General features: G+C 30.2%; 1 pseudogene; it reads right to left on the bottom strand.

Annotated features, from left to right (window-relative positions):
- Nucleotides 1–298: 298 nt before the first annotated feature.
- LOC124913748 lies at nucleotides 299–2,498 on the bottom strand (annotated as a pseudogene).
- Nucleotides 2,499–10,890: the final 8,392 nt, after the last annotated feature.

Below are 10,890 nucleotides of genomic sequence, written 5' to 3'. Positions count from 1 at the left end.
ATTATGAAGTAAAATAAATATATAAAAGTGATATGAATAAATAAGTAATTTTGAAGGTAATAGAGAAGTGGACCTAATGGAAATATTGGAAAAAGTACCTAATCCTGTATATAGGATATATATATATAAATAAAATTTTACAACTTAATAAATATTTTCAAAATCTTTCAAAACTTATTAATAAAATACAATTTTTTTTCCAAAATATGAAGGGATAGCTCAAGACAAAAATAAGAAGAGGAGAAGGCGAAAGGAATTAATGATATTAAAATAGTAAGATTTATAAAGTATTTTATTTTATTTTATTTTATTTGATTGTATTGAATGTTTTCTTAATAATGTCATCTACAAAACGGCCAACCGCAATGTAAGACGAACCGCCTTCCACCACAGCTTTCCTACTTTTCTCACTCATCTCTTTCATCCTCTTCCTCATCTCCAAACACTCCTCACTACTCCTATCCATCAACCGCCTTATCGCGCTTTCAATTACCACCGCCGGCACAATCGTATCTTCTCCAAATCTATTCAACCGGCCTTGCCTATAATCCATCTTAACATCCACAGACAATCCCACCTCCTTCACCATAAAAAAAGCATTCATATTCTGCTCCGCCTGAATCGGCCAAGTCGCCGTTGGTACTCCGCACCACACTGCTTCCAGCGTCGAGTTCCAACCGCAATGAGACACGAAACCCCCAACCGCCTCGTGAGACAATACCTCCACCTGCGGGGCCCAACCGATCACTCTTCCAATCTCGGCCGTTCGTTCTAGGAAACTGTTAGGGTCTAAAATCAAGGCCTCGGTCCTAAAATAAATTTCAGCAACCTTTCTCGGCACCCGGTCTCGGTCCTAGTGTGCACATGAGCCAGATTTCTGTTTTGTTGTTTTATTATTTTGTTTTGCTTTCTTTTTCTATTTTACAAACCGAATTCTGTTATTCTTTTAAAGTTGTTGTAACCGAATATTATGGGGCAAGACATCACCTATATAAGGCTGAGCTTTCTTCCCCAAGGACCCATGAATAGAATAATGAAGATATGAACTTCTGTCATATTCATCTATTATTATTTACTATGGACTGTTTGGTATAGACCAACAGTATTTCTCTTCGCACCCTTGATTCTTCTATTCCCTCCCCCCAAATATTCTATTAAAAACCTTCCGCTGCCCTTTGATTGTAGAATTTCACCGGTCTTATAGATCAAGAACGTGATTCTTGAACCCAAAACACACCTTACGAAACAAGTCGTAACAGAAACCTTCCGGCAAGACCTGACCCGGGTCTTCGTAATCGCTCGTTACCCACGACATCTTCTTGTCGGTAGACGTCGGCCGCCTAAGCGACCAGATAAATCGGTTTCCTATGTTCTCTAGCGCGTAGGCGATCTCTTTCACTTGTGCCTCCGTGAAGGATCCCATGCTCCCAAAACAAAGAAAAATAACTGACGACGTAGGTTGACCGTCTAACCATCGTTTAATGTCGGTATCGCTTTCTTTCTTTAGCTTCAGGATCGGACCCACTGGGAAAATCGGTGGATTCTTATCGTCATTGGATAAGATTCTGATGGCGTGTGATTCTAGCTCCACGAAAGTATTAACTGCAATACCGTCCACCTGTAATCGGAAATATCTCAATAGAATGACAGTAAATTTGGGAGAGTGAATGGGACAGTGAATGACTTCACTGGTTAGAAAATAGGTAAAGTGCGAAAAAAGAAAAAATTTGTTAATTTTTCAACGAATAAAATTAGTATTCACTCTCCCAAATTCACCCTATTTATCGTTTCTCTATCTCAATAATTCAGTATATATTAATTATATATAGAAATTTTCATTTTAATTAAAACTACCTCTCTTAACATCTTAGCTAGTTGGTGAATAATCATTGAGCCGCCTTCCTTATCCATAGCGAGCGGCGGAATGACTTTAGCCGGATAACGGTTCTTGAAAACCGGCACATCTAGTTCCACGTCGGTGCCATCAAAATCGACCACATTCTGGTGATGCTCATCTTGAAGGGTCTGCAAATGCCACATGAGACCGATGATGAACATTAAACTCTTTCGCCACGTCTACCATTCCAAAGCAGAACATGTCCAAGATGAACCCTCCGAGCCGACCTGAACCGGAACGGCTTATAATTTCGCGTTGGACGGTTTCCTTGACAATAGGCTTATGGAGATCCAAGAAATTGAGGATGGCACGAGGATCCGCCACCGAATCTTGGTCTTCGTTACTGATTTCGAGGAAGCGAATACGGGTGGAGTCGTAGCTATCGTCGGAACACAGGGAGGTGATTATAGAGGGAAGGTCGACGGTGAGACCGCCCTTCATCTTGATGACGATGAAAGTGGTTGATAGATTTGGGTATCGAGATAGAAGAAGATTTCCCATCTCAACCATGGATATCAAATGGCCTACTCCAAAGAAAGGGATGAAAACCAACTCAATATTCTCCATTACTCTCTTATGTCGAGTAATGACTTATCTTGCCTTGCTTATATAAATAAACAAACAATTGAATAAAGTTCTAGAAATTCCAAGCCTTGTTTTATTGTTTTTTTTATTTATTTGTATTAGAGAAATAAAAATATGTGGTGTTTTGAATCAAGGCATGTCAAATATGCTATTAGTTAATTAATATAATTAACGCCTACTACGGTTGGCCAATAGAGAACCACATAACATTTTTACTACTAATAATGAAAATATCAGATTTATGCTCACTATTTTGTATTTTTATTTATTTATTTATTTTTAGTGTAAATTAACAAGACTTTCTCTTATTTATTTATATTATTTTGTAATGATAATTGAATTTATAATATTTAATATCTTAGAAAAATCTCTTGAATTACTCTGTTGTTTGTCAAGAGAGTATTATTTTAAACATATTTTCTAGTCAATTTTAGTGTGTAAGTCCATTTTAGTCTATGTTCGTTTTCTAAACTTGCACTAAGGCTAGCTTGTCTACTAGTTGACAAACTAGTTTGGGTTTATTAACTTTTAAAAATAATATATTATTATTCATCATTGTTTTGTTAATACTTTTAGAAAATAAATAAATAAAATTGATTTATTTAGAAACTTTTATTTTGTCTAATATTCTTGTACACGTGCACGAATAAAAATATAAACAAAATAAATTCAATAAAAAAATTATATGCTTGTATGCTTGCTATTTATGATATTTTATGGTTGAAAATTCATCCTTAGATGATTTATAAACCATCTACATAGGAAAAAACATATCAATCGATCTAAATAACAAAAACCCAAATTTGAATTTTTTTTAAAAAAATGTTTATGTTCTTGGGTTAATTCGGTTGAATCACAACCCAAAAAGTTTCCCAACATGATTGTAATGATGTTGGACAACTATTTGGATTTTGTTTGATCAATCCCGATCATGTTTGATCAAAATCAAAAGTTTCAAAATAAATTGAAAATTTTGAGTTCTTGAATTGGTAAAAACGAACTGCTAGTGTTCTTGTTTTGGTACCAATCAAGTATATGTGATATAAGTAAGCTATTGGATAGCTCCTTTCACTTCAAAACAATTTTAAAATCAAAAACCCGATTTTGATCTTAAACTGTTTTGAAAAATTGATCATCATCTAGGTCGATCCATAACTTGAGATGATGATCAACGTTCTTGGGAACTTTGTGAAGCTACCTAAGATCTTAGTTCAAAGAATTAGAGCTAAAAAAACTAATTTAAAAAACCTGCACTTTGGAGTTCTCGAGGATCGAGTCTCTTAGCATAGGACCAAGAGATCCGACCGATGATCCTCGGTCCGAACCAAATCCTAGAACCGAGAAAATAGATCTAGGAACGAGACTCCTAGACCTAAGACTAAGAGTTCTAATATTGAGACTGAGAATCCCAAACCTAGGACTAAGAAACCCGACCAAGGATTCTCACTTAAGATCGAAAAGTATGACCTGGGACCGAGACTCCCAAGATTGATGACCTAAAATCCCAGGACCTATGATCGAAAGGTTTGAGTCTAGGACAAAGACTCCCGAGACTAAGGACCGAGAGGCCTAACCTTGGGACCGAGAGTTTCCGAACATAGGACCAAGGGACTTAGCCCAAAACTAGCCCTAGACCGAGAGTTTTATACACATCGATCGAGAAACCTAGCCTCAGGCTAATCTAGGACCGATAAGTTCTTACACCTAGACCGATAAGATTAGCCAATGACCGAGAGTCCTTAGCACCTTGACCAAGGGACTTCGGCACTCAAAATGAGAACTATCAAACCTAGACCAAGGGTGTCCAGACCCCGACCGACAAAAACGAACCCTAAACCTAAAACTCTGATTTTAGGGCCCGTTTGGTTCTATTTTTCAAAATCTATTTTTTTTGTAATTTTGGATTTCAAATCATTTTCTAAAAATCCCAAAAATTTAGTAAATGCATTTTAAATATATTTGAGATATTTCCACAAAAATATTTTGACAAAGACTCGTTTAATCTTTATTTCTAAACCCTAATGACTTTAAAAATTATTGATATTCTTCAAGTATTTCCACCCTAGTTATCATCCACAATAGGTACCAGAATTTTAAATATTGTTGTTTTAATATTTTAAATAATGCTAAAATCTAGAAACATGACTAGGACCGGAAGAATAATCGGTTAAAATTGAAACGTTGTACAACCAATTTTGAAAAAAAAAACTTTATAAGTAGAGACCGTTTTTAAAGAGTATAGAGAATGAAGTGTGAAAGCTCTCTTTCTCGAATATCACCAAACTACTAACTAAAAAATCTTTGGGCAATACGTTTGTATACATAACAACTTTGATTGATTTTCAAAAAAAAATCAATTGGCGACTATTTTTCCATATAAATAATCTTTTAAATTAATTATGTTTAATTAATTTAAACTAAAGAATTTTCTAAAAAAATTAAACTATTATTTGATTATAATAAATTCCAGAATTATTTAAAATTTAACCTCCGAAGTTAATTATTTTTTATTAATTTGGAAAGGCTGTCAGGAATAATTGACATTTTTTAAAATAAAGTCTTATTTTAAAAAAATCCTGAAATGCAAACCAAGGTTGAACTTCTCGAACCTCGAGATTTTCACCGAGACCCATTTTAAAGGTGGATTTTTTCGAGGGGGTTACAAGTACAAAATATTCTAAAATGAGGTAACGAAATTAATAAGTTGAGGTCAATTGTAGAAAATTAGCAGTTTCAAACTTAATTTGGGTGAAAAATTTTTTATTAATTAATTTTTAAATACAAATGATTATTAGTTTTTTTAAAATTATAATTTAACTTTTTTTTATTTAATCATTATTAATATTTTTTTCTATTATAATAAAAATCTAATAATTAAAAGACATTTTAAAAGACCCAAAGATTAATAATAAGCGATGATAATAGTTCAGGTCGAAAAAAGATAATTATATTATTAATGTGAGGTCAATCGGGATTGGTTGTAGTTAAAATTAATAAGTCTAAATTTACTTTTTGGTGAAAACAAAACAATATTAATTTTTAATAAAATATTAGATTTTTAATAAGAAAAAAAATCAATATTAATTTTTAAAAAAATATTAGATTTTTAATAAACTTTTTTAAAAATTAAAAACTGGTTTTTTTGGTTTAAACATTATTTTCTTTATTTCTCTATAGCACAACTTAATGAGATATTTTATAATAAAAATAAAATTGCATTTTAAAGAATAATATTAATATTTAATTATATATATATAATTAATTAATACATAAAATATAATAAATAGAATTTATATATATATATATTCAAATAATAAAAAAATATATTTAAATTTATATATTGACATTTTTTAAATAATTTATAAATATTTGTTATTTTAATTTATAATATTATTATAAATATCTACTTTTTACACAAAATATTATAAAATTGAATTATTTTTATTTTTAATAAAAATATTAATTAACGTTGTTGTTTAAAAAAATAACAATTATATATATAATAACACTTATTTATGTATAGTATATGTAGTTTTGAAACAAAAATTTTATGTTGTTGATATAAAAAAAGATATTTAAGTATTATTTTTTAGACATTGCACATTGTGATCCCCAGAAATATAGGCTCTCCATACGTAGCATATCACACGTCGTAAATGACACGTGGCAATACGGGGAATACATCACAAGGTGACTCGATGTTCAATGTGTTTCGACCTTAGTTTGCGTGCTAAGCATCTTTTAAAATGAAACATTTAGTTTTTACAAGATTTTGATAATGCCTGAAACTTTAAAGATTAATTATATAAAAATAATTAAATTTCATTCAAATTTTAATAATTTGGGGGATAAATAACAATTTAACCCGAACCCGGTTTAAATTAATTAAACAGAGCTAATTTAAAAGATTATTTATTTGAAAATCAGATTCGCTAAGTGATTTTATGAAAATCAATAAAATGATACGTGTATAAACATATTTATACTAGAGTTTCTATAAGGAGTTTAAATTTTAGTTACGCATGAGAAAGGTCTATCGCGTTATGTCTTCTACGCCCGTCAAATGACGATTTTATTATTCAAAATATTCTGTATATTCTAAAGATTTATTTATAACATTTTATTCCATGTTAGTAGTCCAAGGGTCCTAAACAAGGGTAAGTTTAGATTAGGTAAATAATTGTACAAAATTATTAAAAAGGGTATGTACCTGCTGCATTAGTATCAAGTTAACAAAACTTGAAAATGTCAGAGGAAGGTATTAGAATTTAAAAATAAATTCAAATAGGGCCTTAGCTGAAATTTTTGTTTTCGGAGACATCCTTAAAATATTTTATTTTATGACCTCGAGAAACCATTTAAAAATGAAGCGGAAATTCCAAAATTATAAAAAATAATTTTGGATTTAAAAAAGTAGAACCAAATAGGACTTAGGATCAGAATTCTAGGACTTGGGTCCATTTAAATCGATCTAGGCTCGGTCGGACTCGAGAAGCTCGGTTTCGGACTTGGGCTACTTAGTTATGGTCCTAGGTCTTAGGTTAGGTTCCTAGGTCTTGAGTCAAGAGAAGGTTTGGTCCTAGGTCTAAGGTTAGGGTTAAGTCTACATGTCCTAGGCTAAGATGGCGCTCGGTCATATGTCTATGGTTATGGTTAATTTTATCGGTCCTAGGTCATGTTAGGGCTCGGTCTTAAGGTTAGAAACATCAGTTCCAGGATAAGAGGAGGGCTCAGTCCTAATTTTAAAAACTCGATCGGAATCCTCGGTCATAGGTTCGAAAAATCGGTACTAGGTTGGGGGGACTTGGTCCTACGTTAGAAAACTCGGTCCTTGGTCTTGGTCCTAGGTTAAGATTTCTCAGTCGGAATCTTCGGTCCCTACTCAAGAACACCGATCTTGGAATCAAGATCATCGGTCCTTAGTTTCGGACTCGATTTTCTTAATCGAGATCCTCGATCCGGACTAAGTTCCTCGTTCCTTACTCTCGGTCCTAAGCTAAGATATCCGGTCCTTTGCCTGGGATCAAGAGAACTAAGGTGTTCTTTATTTGGTTAAAATTGCAGGTGCTATAACTTTTGATCTAAATTATGAAATCAAGATCTGTAAGTTGCAGTTAGTTCATATGATCCTAAAGAAAAGAAGCCCTAGCATAAATCATGATTATTGAATCTTTAAAAAGATCAATTTCTAAAAACTACTTCTATGTCAAATTTCGAGATCTTTTAAATTACGTCATTTCAAGGTCTGATTTTTGTTCCATTAACTTTGTAATGATGAATATAGTTGAACACAACTAAAACAAGAACATTTTTCAAATATTAAAATATTTTTGAAGATTGAATCAAAATCCAAAATATTTCAAAAATACATTTTGATCAAACATGAATAAAACGATGTTATAATCATTGTGAATTCATCCCAACATGTTTACAAACATGTTTAACAAATAGTTGAATAAAAATACTAGATTAAATTCAAGAACACAAAATTTTACAAAATCAAGTTTTTAAGATTAATTTTTTTAAAACACAGTTTGATCAAACGTTATCAAAATAATGTTAGTCATTGGGAATTCATCCAACATGTTTACAAACACGTTTCGTAACTAATTGAATAAAAAAGATTAAACTCAAGAATACAAAATTTTACAAAATTCAATTTTTCAAGCTTTATTTTTCAAAAATTTTTATTCAAGTTGATTTGATCTGATTTCATTCAACAGAAAGTTCATACATTATATAGGGAATGATTCTAAACAAAGAAATCACATGAACAAGCCCTAGAACAGATCAAACCGATCAAATTGGATTTTTTTTTTAAATTCAAAGTTTTAATTAGAAATTTGTATATAGAGGCTATGGATTCATACCAACACCTAGAGAACATTCCTTAGGTGTGTTAGAAACTATCTAGAAGCCTGGATCGAAGCTGGAATTGTCGGAGATGGTTTTGACAAAAACAAGTTCTTGGCTAAAATCTTCAAACTTTGATTCTTGCTGTAATTTGATGTAATTGTTTGATGATTGTTTGATGTAAGCATTATGGAGTATTTATACTATCCTAAGGTCGGTCTGGGAGGAGCGATTCAAATCGAATTCGTCGATTTTTAATTGTATCCCTAATTCTTATCTATTCATGGCAATTTAGTTCTAGGTCGAGGTGTCTAACCTAAGTATAGGGTTATTGTACATAAGGATAAGACGAATATGTTGGTGAAAAAATTAGAGGATAAGGTGGAGAAATGACGAAGTTAGAGATTCTGGAAGAATTTCCTCTATTTGATTGCAATTCTAGTGAGCATCCGACTTGGCGAAGAAGACGACCCGAAACGACATCTTTCGCGACGCCGTTAGCGTTCTGCTTGGTCCTTTAGCGATTAGACTAACAAGGTTAGCTTATCCTGTTAGTTGATCCGGTGTGGCAGGCGCGCACTAGCTTCACTACACGGATTGTGTGGCGCGTTCTTAAGTGTTGGATGATTCCTGGGCTCTCATCTGATGGCTGAGAATTCTACTACAAAGATTAAACATAATTTTTATGCACTAGATTATCATATTTATTTTTAATAAAAATATTATTTAAAATCGAATTTTAATCATTTTTTTTACGTTTTCTTCATCTAAAATTTTACAAAAATATTTCTAGAATCTTAATAAAATTTATGTTCATATTTTATTTTTGAGTATTTTTGGGAATTTTGAGGTATTTATTTAGTTATTTTTTAAGACATAAATTACATATAATTCATGTTTAAATCTTAATTAAATAATTTTAACCACTTGTTGGGTTTAATTTGGGTAAAATAAATACAATATTTTAACCTTAGATTATTTTTTAGATTTTCTAATTAGGGTCTAATTGTCAAAATAATTAATCATAATTTGATCTTAATCCCTTTTAAGAATATTTTGAATATAAAAATTCAAATATTATTTTAATATTATTAAAAATAATAATATTTATTATAACTTTGGCGTATGTCAAATTTCTATGTCTACATACATATATTTTAATTAATATTTTGATTTTTGTTGAACAATAAACTATTTCTAGAATGTTTGGAAGGTTAGAGTTAAAGCTGAAACAATTATGTACAGAGAAAAAAGACACAAATATATATTTCGTTCAAATATTATTTTCTTCAATTTGAGATGATATGATAATTCACGTTAAAAAATGGAAAAACAAATTATATCAATAGAACGAAAAAAATTAAAATTTTGAATAAAAATGACCATATTTGTAAGAATTTTGTTCAGTTGTCTCAATCTAAAAAAAATCTGTAAAAGATAATTTATAATAAATGTGAGATTAGATATCTTCACACAATATTTTAAAAAATAGAACAGATAAAAGAATATATTAAAATCTTACTTATATATTTCATATAGATAGTGTCTAAGAATTATGGTACTATAAAATTAATGTTAAACACAATATAATTGTAAAATTTATGTAATAAAATTTATATAATTATTAATTTTTTATAATTAATGTGTAAATATGTAAATAAAAAAATAAAACTTAAATGTGTCATTTTTTATATAACTGAAAATTTATATTTATTGTATTTGATTAAAATAAATTTAAACTATTGAATATAGCACCCATGGATATATTATATATTGTGATTCAATTTTTTATATATATAAAATTTAATTATTTTTTTATTTTATGTCTTAATTATTTTACTTATATATTTGTCCGTTTGTATCTCACAAAAATCCTCATAATTTATATAATCTTTGGATACTAATGGACAATTTTTTTAATTCATTTCTAAAATTAAATATTATTGAATAATTTGAAAAAAGATTAACAAATTAATTATTATTTATTTTTAAAAATAATCAATACATTATGGGTATATAAAAATGGTAAAAGTATTTACATAATAAATGCAAGAAAAATCATAAAATTTGAAATTCCATTTAAAACGAACTTAGTTTTTTAGAAATCCTAATTTTTTCATAATATTTGATCTTGTAGATGTTCCAAACAGGGTCGGGTCCTTGTGGTAAGCCTAGCCAGTCCTCGGGCTAAGACTAGTGTTAGGTCTAAAACAGGGCTAGGATAGGGCTGTCCACTCTTTAGGGCAGCCCATTTAATAAAACTTACAAAATATTTAGATAAATTTATGGATTTTTAGACATAAAATGTTATAGCTTAATAATTTAAGATATAAATTTAAAATTTTTATTTGGTTATGAGTTCTAATATCACCATAAATAATTTTTATTATCAATTTTTTAAACTAGACCTACGACAAAAAAAAATAAAATTCAACAGGGTCTAGGGTAGCCCAAAACTCGGGAACGGCTCTAATTCAAAGCTACAATTTTGTCCGTGATTGAAAAACACCATCTAATTTATTCTAACCCTTCATGATTCAATCTATTCGACTATA

This window comes from Impatiens glandulifera, chromosome 9 (assembly GCF_907164915.1).
Source record: "Impatiens glandulifera chromosome 9, dImpGla2.1, whole genome shotgun sequence".
NCBI classification, from domain to species: domain Eukaryota; kingdom Viridiplantae; phylum Streptophyta; class Magnoliopsida; order Ericales; family Balsaminaceae; genus Impatiens; species Impatiens glandulifera.
The sequence above is the reverse complement of the archived record's forward strand: the minus strand, read 5'-3'. Positions and strand labels throughout refer to the sequence as shown.